The 24,055-nt window shown below is 56.5% G+C and overlaps 3 non-coding genes and 3 pseudogenes across 3 annotated transcripts; all 6 read right to left on the bottom strand.

The window, feature by feature from the left end:
* Nucleotides 1-4,992: 4,992 nt before the first annotated feature.
* On the bottom strand, nucleotides 4,993-5,111 carry LOC148757679 (5S ribosomal RNA). The gene has a single exon (XR_016021833.1). It is a non-coding gene; the product is annotated as a 5S ribosomal RNA (ribosomal RNA).
* Nucleotides 5,112-5,980: 869 nt separating this feature from the next.
* On the bottom strand, nucleotides 5,981-6,098 carry LOC148757678 (5S ribosomal RNA; annotated as a pseudogene).
* A 5,939-nt stretch (nucleotides 6,099-12,037) lies between these two features.
* On the bottom strand, nucleotides 12,038-12,156 carry LOC148757677 (5S ribosomal RNA). The gene has a single exon (XR_016021863.1). It is a non-coding gene; the product is annotated as a 5S ribosomal RNA (ribosomal RNA).
* Nucleotides 12,157-13,028: 872 nt separating this feature from the next.
* Nucleotides 13,029-13,146, bottom strand: LOC148757676 (5S ribosomal RNA; annotated as a pseudogene).
* Nucleotides 13,147-19,085: 5,939 nt separating this feature from the next.
* On the bottom strand, nucleotides 19,086-19,204 carry LOC148757675 (5S ribosomal RNA). The gene has a single exon (XR_016021862.1). It is a non-coding gene; the product is annotated as a 5S ribosomal RNA (ribosomal RNA).
* Nucleotides 19,205-20,076: 872 nt separating this feature from the next.
* Nucleotides 20,077-20,194, bottom strand: LOC148757674 (5S ribosomal RNA; annotated as a pseudogene).
* Nucleotides 20,195-24,055: the final 3,861 nt, after the last annotated feature.

Here is a 24,055-nt window from a genome sequence, read left to right as displayed (position 1 = left end):
GTGTGTCGGTCGGTTGGTGGGTCGGTTGGTTGGCAGAGAAGCGGCCGGCAGGTTGGGGATCGTGCGGCTCCGGCTTGCTGCGTCTCCGAGCCAGCCGCCCGTGAGAAATGGTGCTATGAGCCCCCTATCCATGGCTCCGTTGGTGTTTCTTCTTGGCCTGGCCATATCCTGCGTTCTTGTGCGGGCAGAGGGACTAGAGTCCCCGCAGGACAGGGACCGACAGACAGAACGGGAGGAGGAGGAGGAGGCAGCGCGATGGAAATATACACGTATATGTGCATGTATGTATCTAGACATACAGAGAGACTCGGACAGAGACAGAGAAAGAGGGGGCTGGCACACGGGGAGAGAGCTCCTGAGCGAGAGCCACAGCCCAACAGGCATGTCACAGAGCCAGACGGACAGGGGGTGGAGGTTGAGGGGGAGGGACGCACAGGCTGGGACACGGACTGGGACGGACGCACTGAGGCTGTGTTGAGGTGGCAGCTTCTCCACCGGTGTGTGGTCGTGCCCGGGGCTGGGCTCCGCTAAGGAGGCAGTGCCCGGGCTTTGGCAGTCACCCTCGAAGCCCCCGGGGCGGGCCGCCAGGGTCTCCGGAGCACCGGTGCCGGTGGGCTCCGAGCCCCGCCCAGGGTCCCGCCCGCGGGAGGAGAGTGGCAGCCCTAGGCACCCTCGTTGTGAGGGTCGTGTGCCTGCGTGCCTGCTCTTCCCCTTGTGGTGGTGTGGGGAGCTGGAGCATCAAGGGTTAAGAAAATGTAGCTACAAGCAGAGGTTGGGAGGATGGCTGAGGGGAACTCCGATAAGCATAAAGAACAAACAGACACCTGCTGTTCTGGGAATGGGACAATATCAAAAGGTCTAAAGTCAGTCAGGGCCAAACTTTGGAAAAAACGTAACTAATCTGTACTTGCTGCCTCGGCCGCTTTATGTAACCTTCTTGCTTCTGTCTGTATAAAAGCATGCTGAAAAATCAAGCAGGCGCAGCAGTCTAGTCAGAACTGCTCGCCCTCCCGATCCCATCTTTGTCTCTTGTCCAATTTTTTCTCAATCCTCACTCCCCACTTCAGGAACCGTTCGTCTCGTCGGCAGGCTCCGACAAGTGGCGCCCGAACAGGGACCTGAATACTGGGGAATCAGTGAAGGACTCCGCTTGCAAATGAGACGCGTCGAATAAGGTTAGTGAAAGCGGTGAGATACCATAGTCGGGAGTAAAATAAAATGGGACAGGGTCACAGTAAAAGGCTGTTTACTCACATGTTAAGGAGCATGCTAAAAGCTAGAGGAGTTAAAACCAGTGAAGCACAGTTGCTTCGATTTTTAGAATTTGTAGTACAAATATGTCCCTGGTTCCCCCGAAGAAGGGACTTTAAACTTAGAAACTTGGGAAAAGGTGAGAGAGCGTTTACAGGGATATTATGATGCTCATGGACCCTCTGAAGTACCAGTAGATACTTTTTCCTTATGGAATTTGGTTAGGGATGTGATCGATCCTAGACACGAGGGAATCACATACTCTGAAAATGATCAACCCAAACTGGATCCCCCTTGGAAGCAGAGGGGCAAAGATTACAAGCTGCACTCACTTCCCTCTCTGTTCAAATGCAATTAGTCCAGGCTCAACAGACTGGGCCTTTATTAGAATCTCAATCAGAATAGAAGCCTAGGTTACAATTAAGCTCTCCTCCAAGTGTAGTTGCAGGGCTAGATCCACTGCCCGAGGCCCCTATCAACAGAAAAGAGATTCAAGCCGCCAAGCTGCTAGTACAGGAGCAACTTAAAAAGGGACACATTGCCCCCTCCAATTCTCCCGGGAATTCTCCCATGTTTGTTATTTAAAAAAAAAAAAAAAAAAAAAAAATCTGGTAGATAGAGATTATTACAAGATTTACAAAAAGTTAATAAAACCATGAAATTAATGGGAGCCTTACAGACAGGCTTGCCCTGTCCTGCAGCCATACCAAAAAACACATATAAAATTGTTTTGGACTGCAAAGATTGTTTTTATACTATACCTTTAAATCCTGATGACTGCCCCAGATTTGCTTTCAGTGTTCCTTCCGTTAATTTACAAGAACCTTTTAAGAGATAGCATTGGCTAGTGCTACCTCAGGGAATGGCTAGTAGCCCTACACTATGTCAAAAATTTGTATCAGCTGCAATAAAACCTACCCGAAGGACATTTCCAGATATTTACATCATCCACTACATGGATGACATACTTCTTGCCCACTCTTGTGAACCAAAGTTGCTTGCTGCTTTTGCTCATTTACAAAAAAAGCTCCACGATTATGGGCTAGTTATAGCCCCAGAAAAAATTCAGCAAGTGCCTCCTTACTCTTATCTGGGATATTGCTTAATGCCTCAGGCCGTTGTGCCTCAAGAAATACAAATCCGGCGAGATTGTTTAAAAACATCAAATGATTTCCAAAGGCTACTGGGAGACATTAACTGGATTAGACCTCAGTTGCGGTTGACAACCGGTGAATTACAACCTTTGTTTAAAATGTTACGTGGGGAAGCTGATCCTACTTCTCCCCGCGAGATAACACGGGGAAGAGGCTTTGCTTGTATTTCTCCAGGTCCGGAAGAAAAACCTTTGTGAATTCCTGGTCGGTGTTAAACCATACCATGAACGACAGCCCACAGAAGAGAAGACATCTAGAGATACCCATCCACGCCCCTAGGGTGTGGAAAAGCTCTCACTTTCCGCAGCCGCAGAAGGACTGTCCACTTCAGACCCTGTTAAATGGATAAAGACTTTGGGTAGAGGGTTTTTGCTGGGGATATTGCTCTTCTGTTTATTGTTCTGTTTATTTTACATAGTCCTCAGATGTGGACAAATAGCCCTCCGACGGGCTGTAAGTGAAACAACTACACGTTCTGTGTTTCTCATGCTTCAAAAACAAAAAAGGGGGAGATGTAGTCACACAACAGCCTAGCCGACTGTCCCCCCATGTCTTTCCTTAAGGAAAGAAGAGTCTGTAAGACTGTGCCTTTCTGGGACTCTGTTCCATTCTTGTGTTTACACCTTATGTCTCTCTGTCTGGTCCCCAGAAGATGGTTTGCAGCCAAAGACGGGTAAGATATCTCACGGGAGATACAACCTAAGCCAGGCGGAACCGAGTGGGGACCCCCAATGAGCTGCCTTAGAAGACCCAAAAAGGAGCCTTTCCTCCCCTTCCCCCTGCCTGGCAAAAGCCACTGCTGTCTCTGGCTTTCCTCTCTCACCTGATTGTGAGAGAAGTCATGAGGGCAATGAAGATCAGTTCTCTCCACTTATCTCAACAGAGCTGTTACAATATGAGTGACTTGACCCTGAGAAGGTAAGACATCATGGGACTTCATGCTTCGGCTGTTAACAGACAAAGGGTGATTGGACTAAACATTTTTTCTGCTATGAGGTATGAGTCTCACAGACCGTGTAAGAAAAAATGTTACTCTTGATCTTATCCAGTTTCATAAAGAGGTCTTGACACTGCAAGAGACCTCTCCTTTAAACACCGATATAGCTGATACTCTCAACAAACTTGTCTCTAGTTTTCACAATGTATTTCCATCATACTCTTCAATGCTTCGAATTATGGCCCCCCTTGTAATTCCGCTTGTTGTGATCCTCCTGATACTATGTTTCCTCCCCTGCATCACAAAAGCTGTGATGGGGATAGTCACAGATATTGATGGAGAAATTCACAAAATAAGGCTCCACATGGCTGATAGACCAAAAGCCACTGCCCCTGTCTAACCCCAAAGGAGATCGGTAGCCAATGACGGGTAATGATCAGTGGATGTCTTACGACCTAAGACAGGAGTCGATCGCTTTGGTGAAGGATATCCAATGACGGGTAAGTGAGAAGGTCTGTACTGACCACCTAAGCCAGGCACGATCTCAAAAACTAAACAAGGGGGAATTGTGGGGAGCTGGAGCATCAAGCGTTAAGAAAATGTAACTACAAGCAGAGGTTGGGAGGATGGCTGAGGGGAACTCCGATAAGCATAAAGAACAAACAGACACCTGCTGTTCTGGGAATGGGACAATATCAAAAGGTCTAAAGACAGTCAGGGCCAAACTTTGGAAAAACGTAACTAATCTGTCCTTGCTGCCTCAGCCGCTTTATGTAACCTTCTTGTTTCTGTCTGTATAAAAGCATGCTGAAAAATCAAGCAGGCGCAGCAGTCTAGTCAGAACCGCTCGCCCTCCCGATCCCATCTTTGTCTCTTGTCCAATTTTTTCTCAATCCTCACTCCGCACTTCAGGAACCGTTCGTCTCGTCGGCAGGCTCCGACATGGTGGTCTCTCCTGGAGTCCGAGGGCGTGCGGGGTGTTGGGGTGCTGCTCCCTCCGTCCCCTGGTTTGTCCCGGCTCTCTTTCCCCTGTGTGTCGGGGCCACCGCGGCCGGCGGGAACGGAGGGCTCCTGGCTCTTGTGGGAGACGTGAGGGGGCGCGCGCGCGGGGGTGTGGGGCGAGGTGCCGGCCAGCAGAGACAGAGGCCTCCGGTGGGGCGGGGCGGGTGGGCATCCCGTTTGCCGGAGGACACGCCGATCCTGTGTCTCGGGGCCCAGGTGCAGGCACAGGGATGGTCGTCCCCTGGGCTCGGGCCGAGGTGCGAAGGACCGGCACGTCCTGGGATGGAGAAAGCCTGGTGGAGGCCAGCGCCGGCAGGCAGCCCTGGGCTTGGGCTTTGGGGGCGGCGGGGGCGGGGAGCGGGAGGGAGCGCGGCGATGGCGGCAGCGGCGGCGGCGACCGCGGCTCGGTGAAGGGCTGCGGGCTGTCGGCCTGCGGGAGCGAAGAGGACGGAGAAGAGGGTGTGGGGGGGAGCCGGGGCCGACGGGCCTGGCGTGCGGCCCGGGCTGCGAGCTTGTAGTGCCGGGCGGCTGACCCGCCGCTGGCCAGGGGGACCTTCGGCGGGCTGGGCGGCTGCAGAGGGGCAAGGGGCGCCAGGTGTTCGGAGGGAGCCACGCCGGGGCGGCGGCGCAAAAGGAGAGGCGAGCAAAAGCCTACAGCACCCGGTATTCCCAGGCGGTCTCCCATGCAGGTACTAACCAGGCCCGACCCTGCTTAGCTTCCGAGATCAGACGAGATCGGGCGCGTTCAGGCTGGTATGGCCGTAGACGCTGGGACCCGGCTCCCGGCGCCCCAAGAGCCTGCTCCCGGCCTGCCTCGTGAGCGCACGCCATGCAGCTGGGTCGCTCGGGTGGCGAGCATCTCCCTGCTGACCGGCTCCGCTAGCGCTTCACCTCCCGCCTGCTCCCCGCCTCCTCCGGACGAATCTGGCGCGCGAGGCCCCTTCGCGCCATCCGTGGCTCCACGGGACTCTGCCATTACCCTGATGGTGACAGAAGTCGTGGAACTCTGGCATTCTGGGACTCCCTGGGACCCGACCGGAATACACCCCGCCCCCCTACCGCCACCAGGCCCACCCCGAACGCATCCCCAACGCTGGTCGCCAGCAGGCAGCCCTGTGTTTGGGAGTTGTGGGAGGAGCCCGCGGCAGCGGCGGCGAGGGCAGAGCTGGCGTCCACTGCGGTGGGGAGCGCGGTGATGGCGGTGGCGGCGGCGGCGGCGGCGCAGCGGCGGCGGCGGCGGCGGCGGGGCGGGGAGCGGGAGGCAGCGCGGCGATGGCGGCGGTGGCCGCGAGCGAGGTGAAGGCGGCGGCGACGGGGGCGGGGGCGGGGGCGAGGTCAGCGCTGGCGGCAGTAGCGGGCAGCGCGGTGCTGGCGGCGACGGCGACCGCGGCTCAGCGAACGGGTGCGGCCTGACGGCCTGCGGGAGCGAAGAGGACTAAGAAGAGGGTATGGGGGGGAGCCCGGGCCGACAAGCCTAGCGTGCGACCCGGACTGCCAGGTTGTACGTCCGGGCGGCGGACACGCCGCTGGTCAGGGGGACCTTCGGCGGGCTGGGCGGCTGCAGAGGGACAAGGGGCGCCAGGGGTTCGGAGGGAGCCACGCCGGGACGGCGGCGCAAAAGGAGAGGCGAGCAAAAAGCCTACAGCACCCGGTATTCCCAGGCGGTCTCCCATCCAAGTACTAACCAGGCCCCTCCCTGCTTACTCCCCAGATTAGAGGAGATAGGGCGCGTTCAGGGTGGTATGGCCGGAGACGCTGGGACACGGAACCCCGCGCCCCAAGAGCCTGCACCCGGCCTGCCTCGTGAACGCGCGCCATGCAGATGCGCAGCTCCGGTGGCGAGCATCGACCCGCTGCCGGCTCTGCCAGCACCGCGTCCCCCCCCCCAGTCCGGCTCCCCGCCTCCTCCGGACGCCGCCGGCCTGGGCGGCGGGCTACTCTTGGCCCGCAGCGAGGCCCCTTCGCGCCACCCGTGGCTCCACGGGCCTCTGTCACTTCCCTGACGGTGACAGAAGTCTCGGCGCCCTGGCATCCTGGGACTCCCCGGGCCCCGAACGGCTTACACCCCGCCCCCCCACCCCAACCCCGCTCACCCCCACCCCCAGCCCCACCTCCCCAGACCCGCCTGGCTGCTCTGCGGTCCCCCGCTCATGGCAAGCGAGGGCGTCGCAGGGTCCTCTCAGGCCCCTCCGGCCCTAGGCACGCGCGACCCTGGCCCTGGCACTGGCCGGCCCCACCGACTGGCCCAAAGCCACGGGGAGCCACCCGTGCCACCAGGGTGCAGCAGCTCCAGTCTGCCGTCACCCTTCGTCACACAGCCTTCCGTCTGGGCCCTCGCCCCTCGTCAGCGACCAGCGGCCCACCCGATCTCCGGTCCCTTCACTGGCTACACGTCACCTCGCCTGACCCAGGGAGGTGAGAGAGAGGATGAGAGAAGGCCAGAGACGGAGCAAGAGAGAGGCGGAGAGAGACAGACGGGGACTGTGGGGACAGAGTCCCAGAGAGCCGTTTCCAGGCCCTGGGCCTCGCGTGGAGGGGTGCTGCCTCGGGTGGTGCACGGTCATCAGCTGTGACCGCTTGGCCGTCAGCTGTTGCCACTTGGCCATGGGCCACCCGTACAGCTGCGGTGGCCAAGCAAGGAAGCGCGGATGGTGGACTGCAAATTGCAGAGGGGCGCGGATTGCAGTTGGCCGGCTTGGTGTGTCGGTCGGTTGGTGGGTCGGTTGGTTGGCAGAGAAGCGGCCGGCAGGTTGGGGATCGTGCGGCTCCGGCTTGCTGCGTCTCCGAGCCAGCCGCCCGTGAGAAATGGTGCTATGAGCCCCCTATCCATGGCTCCGTTGGTGTTTCTTCTTGGCCTGGCCATATCCTGCGTTCTTGTGCGGGCAGAGGGACTAGAGTCCCCGCAGGACAGGGACCGACAGACAGAACGGGAGGAGGAGGAGGAGGCAGCGCGATGGAAATATACACGTATATGTGCATGTATGTATCTAGACATACAGAGAGACTCGGACAGAGACAGAGAAAGAGGGGGCTGGCACACGGGGAGAGAGCTCCTGAGCGAGAGCCACAGCCCAACAGGCATGTCACAGAGCCAGACGGACAGGGGGTGGAGGTTGAGGGGGAGGGACGCACAGGCTGGGACACGGACTGGGACGGACGCACTGAGGCTGTGTTGAGGTGGCAGCTTCTCCACCGGTGTGTGGTCGTGCCCGGGGCTGGGCTCCGCTAAGGAGGCAGTGCCCGGGCTTTGGCAGTCACCCTCGAAGCCCCCGGGGCGGGCCGCCAGGGTCTCCGGAGCACCGGTGCCGGTGGGCTCCGAGCCCCGCCCAGGGTCCCGCCCGCGGGAGGAGAGTGGCAGCCCTAGGCACCCTCGTTGTGAGGGTCGTGTGCCTGCGTGCCTGCTCTTCCCCTTGTGGTGGTGTGGGGAGCTGGAGCATCAAGGGTTAAGAAAATGTAGCTACAAGCAGAGGTTGGGAGGATGGCTGAGGGGAACTCCGATAAGCATAAAGAACAAACAGACACCTGCTGTTCTGGGAATGGGACAATATCAAAAGGTCTAAAGTCAGTCAGGGCCAAACTTTGGAAAAAACGTAACTAATCTGTACTTGCTGCCTCGGCCGCTTTATGTAACCTTCTTGCTTCTGTCTGTATAAAAGCATGCTGAAAAATCAAGCAGGCGCAGCAGTCTAGTCAGAACTGCTCGCCCTCCCGATCCCATCTTTGTCTCTTGTCCAATTTTTTCTCAATCCTCACTCCCCACTTCAGGAACCGTTCGTCTCGTCGGCAGGCTCCGACAAGTGGCGCCCGAACAGGGACCTGAATACTGGGGAATCAGTGAAGGACTCCGCTTGCAAATGAGACGCGTCGAATAAGGTTAGTGAAAGCGGTGAGATACCATAGTCGGGAGTAAAATAAAATGGGACAGGGTCACAGTAAAAGGCTGTTTACTCACATGTTAAGGAGCATGCTAAAAGCTAGAGGAGTTAAAACCAGTGAAGCACAGTTGCTTCGATTTTTAGAATTTGTAGTACAAATATGTCCCTGGTTCCCCCGAAGAAGGGACTTTAAACTTAGAAACTTGGGAAAAGGTGAGAGAGCGTTTACAGGGATATTATGATGCTCATGGACCCTCTGAAGTACCAGTAGATACTTTTTCCTTATGGAATTTGGTTAGGGATGTGATCGATCCTAGACACGAGGGAATCACATACTCTGAAAATGATCAACCCAAACTGGATCCCCCTTGGAAGCAGAGGGGCAAAGATTACAAGCTGCACTCACTTCCCTCTCTGTTCAAATGCAATTAGTCCAGGCTCAACAGACTGGGCCTTTATTAGAATCTCAATCAGAATAGAAGCCTAGGTTACAATTAAGCTCTCCTCCAAGTGTAGTTGCAGGGCTAGATCCACTGCCCGAGGCCCCTATCAACAGAAAAAAGATTCAAGCCGCCAAGCTGCTAGTACAGGAGCAACTTAAAAAGGGACACATTGCCCCCTCCAATTCTCCCGGGAATTCTCCCATGTTTGTTATTTAAAAAAAAAAAAAAAAAAAAAAAAAAATCTGGTAGATAGAGATTATTACAAGATTTACAAAAAGTTAATAAAACCATGAAATTAATGGGAGCCTTACAGACAGGCTTGCCCTGTCCTGCAGCCATACCAAAAAACACATATAAAATTGTTTTGGACTGCAAAGATTGTTTTTATACTATACCTTTAAATCCTGATGACTGCCCCAGATTTGCTTTCCGTGTTCCTTCCGTTAATTTACAAGAACCTTTTAAGAGATAGCATTGGCTAGTGCTACCTCAGGGAATGGCTAGTAGCCCTACACTATGTCAAAAATTTGTATCAGCTGCAATAAAACCTACCCGAAGGACATTTCCAGATATTTACATCATCCACTACATGGATGACATACTTCTTGCCCACTCTTGTGAACCAAAGTTGCTTGCTGCTTTTGCTCATTTACAAAAAAAGCTCCACGATTATGGGCTAGTTATAGCCCCAGAAAAAATTCAGCAAGTGCCTCCTTACTCTTATCTGGGATATTGCTTAATGCCTCAGGCCGTTGTGCCTCAAGAAATACAAATCCGGCGAGATTGTTTAAAAACATCAAATGATTTCCAAAGGCTACTGGGAGACATTAACTGGATTAGACCTCAGTTGCGGTTGACAACCGGTGAATTACAACCTTTGTTTAAAATGTTACGTGGGGAAGCTGATCCTACTTCTCCCCGCGAGATAACACGGGGAAGAGGCTTTGCTTGTATTTCTCCAGGTCCGGAAGAAAAACCTTTGTGAATTCCTGGTCGGTGTTAAACCATACCATGAACGACAGCCCACAGAAGAGAAGACATCTAGAGATACCCATCCACGCCCCTAGGGTGTGGAAAAGCTCTCACTTTCCGCAGCCGCAGAAGGACTGTCCACTTCAGACCCTGTTAAATGGATAAAGACTTTGGGTAGAGGGTTTTTGCTGGGGATATTGCTCTTCTGTTTATTGTTCTGTTTATTTTACATAGTCCTCAGATGTGGACAAATAGCCCTCCGACGGGCTGTAAGTGAAACAACTACACGTTCTGTGTTTCTCATGCTTCAAAAACAAAAAAGGGGGAGATGTAGTCACACAACAGCCTAGCCGACTGTCCCCCCATGTCTTTCCTTAAGGAAAGAAGAGTCTGTAAGACTGTGCCTTTCTGGGACTCTGTTCCATTCTTGTGTTTACACCTTATGTCTCTCTGTCTGGTCCCCAGAAGATGGTTTGCAGCCAAAGACGGGTAAGATATCTCACGGGAGATACAACCTAAGCCAGGCGGAACCGAGTGGGGACCCCCAATGAGCTGCCTTAGAAGACCCAAAAAGGAGCCTTTCCTCCCCTTCCCCCTGCCTGGCAAAAGCCACTGCTGTCTCTGGCTTTCCTCTCTCACCTGATTGTGAGAGAAGTCATGAGGGCAATGAAGATCAGTTCTCTCCACTTATCTCAACAGAGCTGTTACAATATGAGTGACTTGACCCTGAGAAGGTAAGACATCATGGGACTTCATGCTTCGGCTGTTAACAGACAAAGGGTGATTGGAATAAACATTTTTTCTGCTATGAGGTATGAGTCTCACAGACCGTGTAAGAAAAAATGTTACTCTTGATCTTATCCAGTTTCATAAAGAGGTCTTGACACTGCAAGAGACCTCTCCTTTAAACACCGATATAGCTGATACTCTCAACAAACTTGTCTCTAGTTTTCACAATGTATTTCCATCATACTCTTCAATGCTTCGAATTATGGCCCCCCTTGTAATTCCGCTTGTTGTGATCCTCCTGATACTATGTTTCCTCCCCTGCATCACAAAAGCTGTGATGGGGATAGTCACAGATATTGATGGAGAAATTCACAAAATAAGGCTCCACATGGCTGATAGACCAAAAGCCACTGCCCCTGTCTAACCCCAAAGGAGATCGGTAGCCAATGACGGGTAATGATCAGTGGATGTCTTACGACCTAAGACAGGAGTCGATCGCTTTGGTGAAGGATATCCAATGACGGGTAAGTGAGAAGGTCTGTACTGACCACCTAAGCCAGGCACGATCTCAAAAACTAAACAAGGGGGAATTGTGGGGAGCTGGAGCATCAAGCGTTAAGAAAATGTAACTACAAGCAGAGGTTGGGAGGATGGCTGAGGGGAACTCCGATAAGCATAAAGAACAAACAGACACCTGCTGTTCTGGGAATGGGACAATATCAAAAGGTCTAAAGACAGTCAGGGCCAAACTTTGGAAAAACGTAACTAATCTGTCCTTGCTGCCTCAGCCGCTTTATGTAACCTTCTTGTTTCTGTCTGTATAAAAGCATGCTGAAAAATCAAGCAGGCGCAGCAGTCTAGTCAGAACCGCTCGCCCTCCCGATCCCATCTTTGTCTCTTGTCCAATTTTTTCTCAATCCTCACTCCGCACTTCAGGAACCGTTCGTCTCGTCGGCAGGCTCCGACATGGTGGTCTCTCCTGGAGTCCGAGGGCGTGCGGGGTGTTGGGGTGCTGCTCCCTCCGTCCCCTGGTTTGTCCCGGCTCTCTTTCCCCTGTGTGTCGGGGCCACCGCGGCCGGCGGGAACGGAGGGCTCCTGGCTCTTGTGGGAGACGTGAGGGGGCGCGCGCGCGGGGGTGTGGGGCGAGGTGCCGGCCAGCAGAGACAGAGGCCTCCGGTGGGGCGGGGCGGGTGGGCATCCCGTTTGCCGGAGGACACGCCGATCCTGTGTCTCGGGGCCCAGGTGCAGGCACAGGGATGGTCGTCCCCTGGGCTCGGGCCGAGGTGCGAAGGACCGGCACGTCCTGGGATGGAGAAAGCCTGGTGGAGGCCAGCGCCGGCAGGCAGCCCTGGGCTTGGGCTTTGGGGGCGGCGGGGGCGGGGAGCGGGAGGGAGCGCGGCGATGGCGGCAGCGGCGGCGGCGACCGCGGCTCGGTGAAGGGCTGCGGGCTGTCGGCCTGCGGGAGCGAAGAGGACGGAGAAGAGGGTGTGGGGGGGAGCCGGGGCCGACGGGCCTGGCGTGCGGCCCGGGCTGCGAGCTTGTAGTGCCGGGCGGCTGACCCGCCGCTGGCCAGGGGGACCTTCGGCGGGCTGGGCGGCTGCAGAGGGGCAAGGGGCGCCAGGTGTTCGGAGGGAGCCACGCCGGGGCGGCGGCGCAAAAGGAGAGGCGAGCAAAAGCCTACAGCACCCGGTATTCCCAGGCGGTCTCCCATCCAGGTACTAACCAGGCCCGACCCTGCTTAGCTTCCGAGATCAGACGAGATCGGGCGCGTTCAGGGTGGTATGGCCGTAGACGCTGGGACCCGGCTCCCGGCGCCCCAAGAGCCTGCTCCCGGCCTGCCTCGTGAGCGCACGCCATGCAGCTGGGTCGCTCGGGTGGCGAGCATCTCCCTGCTGACCGGCTCCGCTAGCGCTTCACCTCCCGCCTGCTCCCCGCCTCCTCCGGACGAATCTGGCGCGCGAGGCCCCTTCGCGCCATCCGTGGCTCCACGGGACTCTGCCATTACCCTGATGGTGACAGAAGTCGTGGAACTCTGGCATTCTGGGACTCCCTGGGACCCGACCGGAATACACCCCGCCCCCCTACCGCCACCAGGCCCACCCCGAACGCATCCCCAACGCTGGTCGCCAGCAGGCAGCCCTGTGTTTGGGAGTTGTGGGAGGAGCCCGCGGCAGCGGCGGCGAGGGCAGAGCTGGCGTCCACTGCGGTGGGGAGCGCGGTGATGGCGGTGGCGGCGGCGGCGGCGGCGGCGCAGCGGCGGCGGCGGCGGCGGCGGGGCGGGGAGCGGGAGGCAGAGCGGCGATGGCGGCGGTGGCCGCGAGCGAGGTGAAGGCGGCGGCGACGGGGGCGGGGGCGGGGGCGAGGTCAGCGCTGGCGGCAGTAGCGGGCAGCGCGGTGCTGGCGGCGACGGCGACCGCGGCTCAGCGAACGGGTGCGGCCTGACGGCCTGCGGGAGCGAAGAGGACTAAGAAGAGGGTATGGGGGGGAGCCCGGGCCGACAAGCCTAGCGTGCGACCCGGACTGCCAGGTTGTACGTCCGGGCGGCGGACACGCCGCTGGTCAGGGGGACCTTCGGCGGGCTGGGCGGCTGCAGAGGGACAAGGGGCGCCAGGGGTTCGGAGGGAGCCACGCCGGGACGGCGGCGCAAAAGGAGAGGCGAGCAAAAAGCCTACAGCACCCGGTATTCCCAGGCGGTCTCCCATCCAAGTACTAACCAGGCCCCTCCCTGCTTACTCCCCAGATTAGAGGAGATAGGGCGCGTTCAGGGTGGTATGGCCGGAGACGCTGGGACACGGAACCCCGCGCCCCAAGAGCCTGCACCCGGCCTGCCTCGTGAACGCGCGCCATGCAGATGCGCAGCTCCGGTGGCGAGCATCGACCCGCTGCCGGCTCTGCCAGCACCGCGTCCCCCCCCCCAGTCCGGCTCCCCGCCTCCTCCGGACGCCGCCGGCCTGGGCGGCGGGCTACTCTTGGCCCGCAGCGAGGCCCCTTCGCGCCACCCGTGGCTCCACGGGCCTCTGTCACTTCCCTGACGGTGACAGAAGTCTCGGCGCCCTGGCATCCTGGGACTCCCCGGGCCCCGAACGGCTTACACCCCGCCCCCCCACCCCAACCCCGCTCACCCCCACCCCCAGCCCCACCTCCCCAGACCCGCCTGGCTGCTCTGCGGTCCCCCGCTCATGGCAAGCGAGGGCGTCGCAGGGTCCTCTCAGGCCCCTCCGGCCCTAGGCACGCGCGACCCTGGCCCTGGCACTGGCCGGCCCCACCGACTGGCCCAAAGCCACGGGGAGCCACCCGTGCCACCAGGGTGCAGCAGCTCCAGTCTGCCGTCACCCTTCGTCACACAGCCTTCCGTCTGGGCCCTCGCCCCTCGTCAGCGACCAGCGGCCCACCCGATCTCCGGTCCCTTCACTGGCTACACGTCACCTCGCCTGACCCAGGGAGGTGAGAGAGAGGATGAGAGAAGGCCAGAGACGGAGCAAGAGAGAGGCGGAGAGAGACAGACGGGGACTGTGGGGACAGAGTCCCAGAGAGCCGTTTCCAGGCCCTGGGCCTCGCGTGGAGGGGTGCTGCCTCGGGTGGTGCACGGTCATCAGCTGTGACCGCTTGGCCGTCAGCTGTTGCCACTTGGCCATGGGCCACCCGTACAGCTGCGGTGGCCAAGCAAGGAAGCGCGGATGGTGGACTGCAAATTGCAGAGGGGCGCGGATTGCAGTTGGCCGGCTTGGTGTGTCGGTCGGTTGGTGGGTCGGTTGGTTGGCAGAGAAGCGGCCGGCAGGTTGGGGATCGTGCGGCTCCGGCTTGCTGCGTCTCCGAGCCAGCCGCCCGTGAGAAATGGTGCTATGAGCCCCCTATCCATGGCTCCGTTGGTGTTTCTTCTTGGCCTGGCCATATCCTGCGTTCTTGTGCGGGCAGAGGGACTAGAGTCCCCGCAGGACAGGGACCGACAGACAGAACGGGAGGAGGAGGAGGAGGCAGCGCGATGGAAATATACACGTATATGTGCATGTATGTATCTAGACATACAGAGAGACTCGGACAGAGACAGAGAAAGAGGGGGCTGGCACACGGGGAGAGAGCTCCTGAGCGAGAGCCACAGCCCAACAGGCATGTCACAGAGCCAGACGGACAGGGGGTGGAGGTTGAGGGGGAGGGACGCACAGGCTGGGACACGGACTGGGACGGACGCACTGAGGCTGTGTTGAGGTGGCAGCTTCTCCACCGGTGTGTGGTCGTGCCCGGGGCTGGGCTCCGCTAAGGAGGCAGTGCCCGGGCTTTGGCAGTCACCCTCGAAGCCCCCGGGGCGGGCCGCCAGGGTCTCCGGAGCACCGGTGCCGGTGGGCTCCGAGCCCCGCCCAGGGTCCCGCCCGCGGGAGGAGAGTGGCAGCCCTAGGCACCCTCGTTGTGAGGGTCGTGTGCCTGCGTGCCTGCTCTTCCCCTTGTGGTGGTGTGGGGAGCTGGAGCATCAAGGGTTAAGAAAATGTAGCTACAAGCAGAGGTTGGGAGGATGGCTGAGGGGAACTCCGATAAGCATAAAGAACAAACAGACACCTGCTGTTCTGGGAATGGGACAATATCAAAAGGTCTAAAGTCAGTCAGGGCCAAACTTTGGAAAAAACGTAACTAATCTGTACTTGCTGCCTCGGCCGCTTTATGTAACCTTCTTGCTTCTGTCTGTATAAAAGCATGCTGAAAAATCAAGCAGGCGCAGCAGTCTAGTCAGAACTGCTCGCCCTCCCGATCCCATCTTTGTCTCTTGTCCAATTTTTTCTCAATCCTCACTCCCCACTTCAGGAACCGTTCGTCTCGTCGGCAGGCTCCGACAAGTGGCGCCCGAACAGGGACCTGAATACTGGGGAATCAGTGAAGGACTCCGCTTGCAAATGAGACGCGTCGAATAAGGTTAGTGAAAGCGGTGAGATACCATAGTCGGGAGTAAAATAAAATGGGACAGGGTCACAGTAAAAGGCTGTTTACTCACATGTTAAGGAGCATGCTAAAAGCTAGAGGAGTTAAAACCAGTGAAGCACAGTTGCTTCGATTTTTAGAATTTGTAGTACAAATATGTCCCTGGTTCCCCCGAAGAAGGGACTTTAAACTTAGAAACTTGGGAAAAGGTGAGAGAGCGTTTACAGGGATATTATGATGCTCATGGACCCTCTGAAGTACCAGTAGATACTTTTTCCTTATGGAATTTGGTTAGGGATGTGATCGATCCTAGACACGAGGGAATCACATACTCTGAAAATGATCAACCCAAACTGGATCCCCCTTGGAAGCAGAGGGGCAAAGATTACAAGCTGCACTCACTTCCCTCTCTGTTCAAATGCAATTAGTCCAGGCTCAACAGACTGGGCCTTTATTAGAATCTCAATCAGAATAGAAGCCTAGGTTACAATTAAGCTCTCCTCCAAGTGTAGTTGCAGGGCTAGATCCACTGCCCGAGGCCCCTATCAACAGAAAAAAGATTCAAGCCGCCAAGCTGCTAGTACAGGAGCAACTTAAAAAGGGACACATTGCCCCCTCCAATTCTCCCGGGAATTCTCCCATGTTTGTTATTTAAAAAAAAAAAAAAAAAAAAAAAAAAATCTGGTAGATAGAGATTATTACAAGATTTACAAAAAGTTAATAAAACCATGAAATTAATGGGAGCCTTACAGACAGGCTTGCCCTGTCCTGCAGCCATACCAAAAAACACATATAAAATTGTTTTGGACTGCAAAGATTGTTTTTATACTATACCTTTAAATCCTGATGACTGCCCCAGATTTGCTTTCCGTGTTCCTTCCGTTAATTTACAAGAACCTTTTAAGAGATAGCATTGGCTAGTGCTACCTCAGGGAATGGCTAGTAGCCCTACACTATGTCAAAAATTTGTATCAGCTGCAATAAAACCTACCCGAAGGACATTTCCAGATATTTACATCATCCACTACATGGATGACATACTTCTTGCCCACTCTTGTGAACCAAAGTTGCTTGCTGCTTTTGCTCATTTACAAAAAAAGCTCCACGATTATGGGCTAGTTATAGCCCCAGAAAAAATTCAGCAAGTGCCTCCTTACTCTTATCTGGGATATTGCTTAATGCCTCAGGCCGTTGTGCCTCAAGAAATACAAATCCGGCGAGATTGTTTAAAAACATCAAATGATTTCCAAAGGCTACTGGGAGACATTAACTGGATTAGACCTCAGTTGCGGTTGACAACCGGTGAATTACAACCTTTGTTTAAAATGTTACGTGGGGAAGCTGATCCTACTTCTCCCCGCGAGATAACACGGGGAAGAGGCTTTGCTTGTATTTCTCCAGGTCCGGAAGAAAAACCTTTGTGAATTCCTGGTCGGTGTTAAACCATACCATGAACGACAGCCCACAGAAGAGAAGACATCTAGAGATACCCATCCACGCCCCTAGGGTGTGGAAAAGCTCTCACTTTCCGCAGCCGCAGAAGGACTGTCCACTTCAGACCCTGTTAAATGGATAAAGACTTTGGGTAGAGGGTTTTTGCTGGGGATATTGCTCTTCTGTTTATTGTTCTGTTTATTTTACATAGTCCTCAGATGTGGACAAATAGCCCTCCGACGGGCTGTAAGTGAAACAACTACACGTTCTGTGTTTCTCATGCTTCAAAAACAAAAAAGGGGGAGATGTAGTCACACAACAGCCTAGCCGACTGTCCCCCCATGTCTTTCCTTAAGGAAAGAAGAGTCTGTAAGACTGTGCCTTTCTGGGACTCTGTTCCATTCTTGTGTTTACACCTTATGTCTCTCTGTCTGGTCCCCAGAAGATGGTTTGCAGCCAAAGACGGGTAAGATATCTCACGGGAGATACAACCTAAGCCAGGCGGAACCGAGTGGGGACCCCCAATGAGCTGCCTTAGAAGACCCAAAAAGGAGCCTTTCCTCCCCTTCCCCCTGCCTGGCAAAAGCCACTGCTGTCTCTGGCTTTCCTCTCTCACCTGATTGTGAGAGAAGTCATGAGGGCAATGAAGATCAGTTCTCTCCACTTATCTCAACAGAGCTGTTACAATATGAGTGACTTGACCCTGAGAAGGTAAGACATCATGGGACTTCATGCTTCGGCTGTTAACAGACAAAGGGTGATTGGAATAAACATTTTTTCTGCTATGAGGTATGAGTCTCACAGACCGTGTAAGAAAAAATGTTACTCTTGATCTTATCCAGTTTCATAAAGAGGTCTTGACACTGCAAGAGACCTCTCCTTTAAACACCGATATAGCTGATACTCTCAACAAACTTGTCTCTAGTTTTCACAATGTATTTCCATCATACTCTTCAATGCTTCGAATTATGGCCCCCCTTGTAATTCCGCTTGTTGTGATCCTCCTGATACTATGTTTCCTCCCCTGCATCACAAAAGCTGTGATGGGGATAGTCACAGATATTGATGGAGAAATTCACAAAATAAGGCTCCACATGGCTGATAGACCAAAAGCCACTGCCCCTGTCTAACCCCAAAGGAGATCGGTAGCCAATGACGGGTAATGATCAGTGGATGTCTTACGACCTAAGACAGGAGTCGATCGCTTTGGTGAAGGATATCCAATGACGGGTAAGTGAGAAGGTCTGTACTGACCACCTAAGCCAGGCACGATCTCAAAAACTAAACAAGGGGGAATTGTGGGGAGCTGGAGCATCAAGCGTTAAGAAAATGTAACTACAAGCAGAGGTTGGGAGGATGGCTGAGGGGAACTCCGATAAGCATAAAGAACAAACAGACACCTGCTGTTCTGGGAATGGGACAATATCAAAAGGTCTAAAGACAGTCAGGGCCAAACTTTGGAAAAACGTAACTAATCTGTCCTTGCTGCCTCAGCCGCTTTATGTAACCTTCTTGTTTCTGTCTGTATAAAAGCATGCTGAAAAATCAAGCAGGCGCAGCAGTCTAGTCAGAACCGCTCGCCCTCCCGATCCCATCTTTGTCTCTTGTCCAATTTTTTCTCAATCCTCACTCCGCACTTCAGGAACCGTTCGTCTCGTCGGCAGGCTCCGACATGGTGGTCTCTCCTGGAGTCCGAGGGCGTGCGGGGTGTTGGGGTGCTGCTCCCTCCGTCCCCTGGTTTGTCCCGGCTCTCTTTCCCCTGTGTGTCGGGGCCACCGCGGCCGGCGGGAACGGAGGGCTCCTGGCTCTTGTGGGAGACGTGCGGGGGCGCGCGCGCGGGGGTGTGGGGCGAGGTGCCGGCCAGCAGAGACAGAGGCCTCCGGTGGGGCGGGGCGGGTGGGCATCCCGTTTGCCGGAGGACACGCCGATCCTGTGTCTCGGGGCCCAGGTGCAGGCACAGGGATGGTCGTCCCCTGGGCTCGGGCCGAGGTGCGAAGGACCGGCACGTCCTGGGATGGAGAAAGCCTGGTGGAGGCCAGCGCCGGCAGGCAGCCCTGGGCTTGGGCTTTGGGGGCGGCGGGGGCGGGGAGCGGGAGGGAGCGCGGCGATGGCGGCAGCGGCGGCGGCGACCGCGGCTCGGTGAAGGGCTGCGGGCTGTCGGCCTGCGGGAGCGAAGAGGACGGAGAAGAGGGTGTGGGGGGGAGCCGGGGCCGACGGGCCTGGCGTGCGGCCCGGGCTGCGAGCTTGTAGTGCCGGGCGGCTGACCCGCCGCTGGCCAGGGGGACCTTCGGCGGGCTGGGCGGCTGCAGAGGGGCAAGGGGCGCCAGGTGTTCGGAGGGAGCCACGCCGGGGCGGCGGCGCAAAAGGAGAGGCGAGCAAAAGCCTACAGCACCCGGTATTCCCAGGCGGTCTCCCATCCAGGTACTAACCAGGCCCGACCCTGCTTAGCTTCCGAGATCAGACGAGATCGGGCGCGTTCAGGGTGGTATGGCCGTAGACGCTGGGACCCGGCTCCCGGCGCCCCAAGAGCCTGCTCCCGGCCTGCCTCGTGAGCGCACGCCATGCAGCTGGGTCGCTCGGGTGGCGAGCATCTCCCTGCTGACCGGCTCCGCTAGCGCTTCACCTCCCGCCTGCTCCCCGCCTCCTCCGGACGAATCTGGCGCGCGAGGCCCCTTCGCGCCATCCGTGGCTCCACGGGACTCTGCCATTACCCTGATGGTGACAGAAGTCGTGGAACTCTGGCATTCTGGGACTCCCTGGGACCCGACCGGAATACACCCCGCCCCCCTACCGCCACCAGGCCCACCCCGAACGCATCCCCAACGCTGGTCGCCAGCAGGCAGCCCTGTGTTTGGGAGTTGTGGGAGGAGCCCGCGGCAGCGGCGGCGAGGGCAGAGCTGGCGTCCACTGCGGTGGGGAGCGCGGTGATGGCGGTGGCGGCGGCGGCGGCGGCGGCGCAGCGGCGGCGGCGGCGGCGGCGGGGCGGGGAGCGGGAGGCAGAGCGGCGATGGCGGCGGTGGCCGCGAGCGAGGTGAAGGCGGCGGCGACGGGGGCGGGGGCGGGGGCGAGGTCAGCGCTGGCGGCAGTAGCGGGCAGCGCGGTGCTGGCGGCGACGGCGACCGCGGCTCAGCGAACGGGTGCGGCCTGACGGCCTGCGGGAGCGAAGAGGACTAAGAAGAGGGTATGGGGGGGAGCCCGGGCCGACAAGCCTAGCGTGCGACCCGGACTGCCAGGTTGTACGTCCGGGCGGCGGACACGCCGCTGGTCAGGGGGACCTTCGGCGGGCTGGGCGGCTGCAGAGGGACAAGGGGCGCCAGGGGTTCGGAGGGAGCCACGCCGGGACGGCGGCGCAAAAGGAGAGGCGAGCAAAAAGCCTACAGCACCCGGTATTCCCAGGCGGTCTCCCATCCAAGTACTAACCAGGCCCCTCCCTGCTTACTCCCCAGATTAGAGGAGATAGGGCGCGTTCAGGGTGGTATGGCCGGAGACGCTGGGACACGGAACCCCGCGCCCCAAGAGCCTGCACCCGGCCTGCCTCGTGAACGCGCGCCATGCAGATGCGCAGCTCCGGTGGCGAGCATCGACCCGCTGCCGGCTCTGCCAGCACCGCGTCCCCCCCCCCAGTCCGGCTCCCCGCCTCCTCCGGACGCCGCCGGCCTGGGCGGCGGGCTACTCTTGGCCCGCAGCGAGGCCCCTTCGCGCCACCCGTGGCTCCACGGGCCTCTGTCACTTCCCTGACGGTGACAGAAGTCTCGGCGCCCTGGCATCCTGGGACTCCCCGGGCCCCGAACGGCTTACACCCCGCCCCCCCACCCCAACCCCGCTCACCCCCACCCCCAGCCCCACCTCCCCAGACCCGCCTGGCTGCTCTGCGGTCCCCCGCTCATGGCAAGCGAGGGCGTCGCAGGGTCCTCTCAGGCCCCTCCGGCCCTAGGCACGCGCGACCCTGGCCCTGGCACTGGCCGGCCCCACCGACTGGCCCAAAGCCACGGGGAGCCACCCGTGCCACCAGGGTGCAGCAGCTCCAGTCTGCCGTCACCCTTCGTCACACAGCCTTCCGTCTGGGCCCTCGCCCCTCGTCAGCGACCAGCGGCCCACCCGATCTCCGGTCCCTTCACTGGCTACACGTCACCTCGCCTGACCCAGGGAGGTGAGAGAGAGGATGAGAGAAGGCCAGAGACGGAGCAAGAGAGAGGCGGAGAGAGACAGACGGGGACTGTGGGGACAGAGTCCCAGAGAGCCGTTTCCAGGCCCTGGGCCTCGCGTGGAGGGGTGCTGCCTCGGGTGGTGCACGGTCATCAGCTGTGACCGCTTGGCCGTCAGCTGTTGCCACTTGGCCATGGGCCACCCGTACAGCTGCGGTGGCCAAGCAAGGAAGCGCGGATGGTGGACTGCAAATTGCAGAGGGGCGCGGATTGCAGTTGGCCGGCTTGGTGTGTCGGTCGGTTGGTGGGTCGGTTGGTTGGCAGAGAAGCGGCCGGCAGGTTGGGGATCGTGCGGCTCCGGCTTGCTGCGTCTCCGAGCCAGCCGCCCGTGAGAAATGGTGCTATGAGCCCCCTATCCATGGCTCCGTTGGTGTTTCTTCTTGGCCTGGCCATATCCTGCGTTCTTGTGCGGGCAGAGGGACTAGAGTCCCCGCAGGACAGGGACCGACAGACAGAACGGGAGGAGGAGGAGGAGGCAGCGCGATGGAAATATACACGTATATGTGCATGTATGTATCTAGACATACAGAGAGACTCGGACAGAGACAGAGAAAGAGGGGGCTGGCACACGGGGAGAGAGCTCCTGAGCGAGAGCCACAGCCCAACAGGCATGTCACAGAGCCAGACGGACAGGGGGTGGAGGTTGAGGGGGAGGGACGCACAGGCTGGGACACGGACTGGGACGGACGCACTGAGGCTGTGTTGAGGTGGCAGCTTCTCCACCGGTGTGTGGTCGTGCCCGGGGCTGGGCTCCGCTAAGGAGGCAGTGCCCGGGCTTTGGCAGTCACCCTCGAAGCCCCCGGGGCGGGCCGCCAGGGTCTCCGGAGCACCGGTGCCGGTGGGCTCCGAGCCCCGCCCAGGGTCCCGCCCGCGGGAGGAGAGTGGCAGCCCTAGGCACCCTCGTTGTGAGGGTCGTGTGCCTGCGTGCCTGCTCTTCCCCTTGTGGTGGTGTGGGGAGCTGGAGCATCAAGGGTTAAGAAAATGTAGCTACAAGCAGAGGTTGGGAGGATGGCTGAGGGGAACTCCGATAAGCATAAAGAACAAACAGACACCTGCTGTTCTGGGAATGGGACAATATCAAAAGGTCTAAAGTCAGTCAGGGCCAAACTTTGGAAAAAACGTAACTAATCTGTACTTGCTGCCTCGGCCGCTTTATGTAACCTTCTTGCTTCTGTCTGTATAAAAGCATGCTGAAAAATCAAGCAGGCGCAGCAGTCTAGTCAGAACTGCTCGCCCTCCCGATCCCATCTTTGTCTCTTGTCCAATTTTTTCTCAATCCTCACTCCCCACTTCAGGAACCGTTCGTCTCGTCGGCAGGCTCCGACAAGTGGCGCCCGAACAGGGACCTGAATACTGGGGAATCAGTGAAGGACTCCGCTTGCAAATGAGACGCGTCGAATAAGGTTAGTGAAAGCGGTGAGATACCATAGTCGGGAGTAAAATAAAATGGGACAGGGTCACAGTAAAAGGCTGTTTACTCACATGTTAAGGAGCATGCTAAAAGCTAGAGGAGTTAAAACCAGTGAAGCACAGTTGCTTCGATTTTTAGAATTTGTAGTACAAATATGTCCCTGGTTCCCCCGAAGAAGGGACTTTAAACTTAGAAACTTGGGAAAAGGTGAGAGAGCGTTTACAGGGATATTATGATGCTCATGGACCCTCTGAAGTACCAGTAGATACTTTTTCCTTATGGAATTTGGTTAGGGATGTGATCGATCCTAGACACGAGGGAATCACATACTCTGAAAATGATCAACCCAAACTGGATCCCCCTTGGAAGCAGAGGGGCAAAGATTACAAGCTGCACTCACTTCCCTCTCTGTTCAAATGCAATTAGTCCAGGCTCAACAGACTGGGCCTTTATTAGAATCTCAATCAGAATAGAAGCCTAGGTTACAATTAAGCTCTCCTCCAAGTGTAGTTGCAGGGCTAGATCCACTGCCCGAGGCCCCTATCAACAGAAAAAAGATTCAAGCCGCCAAGCTGCTAGTACAGGAGCAACTTAAAAAGGGACACATTGCCCCCTCCAATTCTCCCGGGAATTCTCCCATGTTTGTTATTTAAAAAAAAAAAAAAAAAAAAAAAAAAATCTGGTAGATAGAGATTATTACAAGATTTACAAAAAGTTAATAAAACCATGAAATTAATGGGAGCCTTACAGACAGGCTTGCCCTGTCCTGCAGCCATACCAAAAAACACATATAAAATTGTTTTGGACTGCAAAGATTGTTTTTATACTATACCTTTAAATCCTGATGACTGCCCCAGATTTGCTTTCCGTGTTCCTTCCGTTAATTTACAAGAACCTTTTAAGAGATAGCATTGGCTAGTGCTACCTCAGGGAATGGCTAGTAGCCCTACACTATGTCAAAAATTTGTATCAGCTGCAATAAAACCTACCCGAAGGACATTTCCAGATATTTACATCATCCACTACATGGATGACATACTTCTTGCCCACTCTTGTGAACCAAAGTTGCTTGCTGCTTTTGCTCATTTACAAAAAAAGCTCCACGATTATGGGCTAGTTATAGCCCCAGAAAAAATTCAGCAAGTGCCTCCTTACTCTTATCTGGGATATTGCTTAATGCCTCAGGCCGTTGTGCCTCAAGAAATACAAATCCGGCGAGATTGTTTAAAAACATCAAATGATTTCCAAAGGCTACTGGGAGACATTAACTGGATTAGACCTCAGTTGCGGTTGACAACCGGTGAATTACAACCTTTGTTTAAAATGTTACGTGGGGAAGCTGATCCTACTTCTCCCCGCGAGATAACACGGGGAAGAGGCTTTGCTTGTATTTCTCCAGGTCCGGAAGAAAAACCTTTGTGAATTCCTGGTCGGTGTTAAACCATACCATGAACGACAGCCCACAGAAGAGAAGACATCTAGAGATACCCATCCACGCCCCTAGGGTGTGGAAAAGCTCTCACTTTCCGCAGCCGCAGAAGGACTGTCCACTTCAGACCCTGTTAAATGGATAAAGACTTTGGGTAGAGGGTTTTTGCTGGGGATATTGCTCTTCTGTTTATTGTTCTGTTTATTTTACATAGTCCTCAGATGTGGACAAATAGCCCTCCGACGGGCTGTAAGTGAAACAACTACACGTTCTGTGTTTCTCATGCTTCAAAAACAAAAAAGGGG

This window comes from Rhinolophus sinicus, chromosome 7 (assembly GCF_057876585.1).
Source record: "Rhinolophus sinicus isolate RSI-liver-muscle chromosome 7, RSI-T2T, whole genome shotgun sequence".
NCBI classification, from domain to species: domain Eukaryota; kingdom Metazoa; phylum Chordata; class Mammalia; order Chiroptera; family Rhinolophidae; genus Rhinolophus; species Rhinolophus sinicus.
The sequence above is the reverse complement of the archived record's forward strand: the minus strand, read 5'-3'. Positions and strand labels throughout refer to the sequence as shown.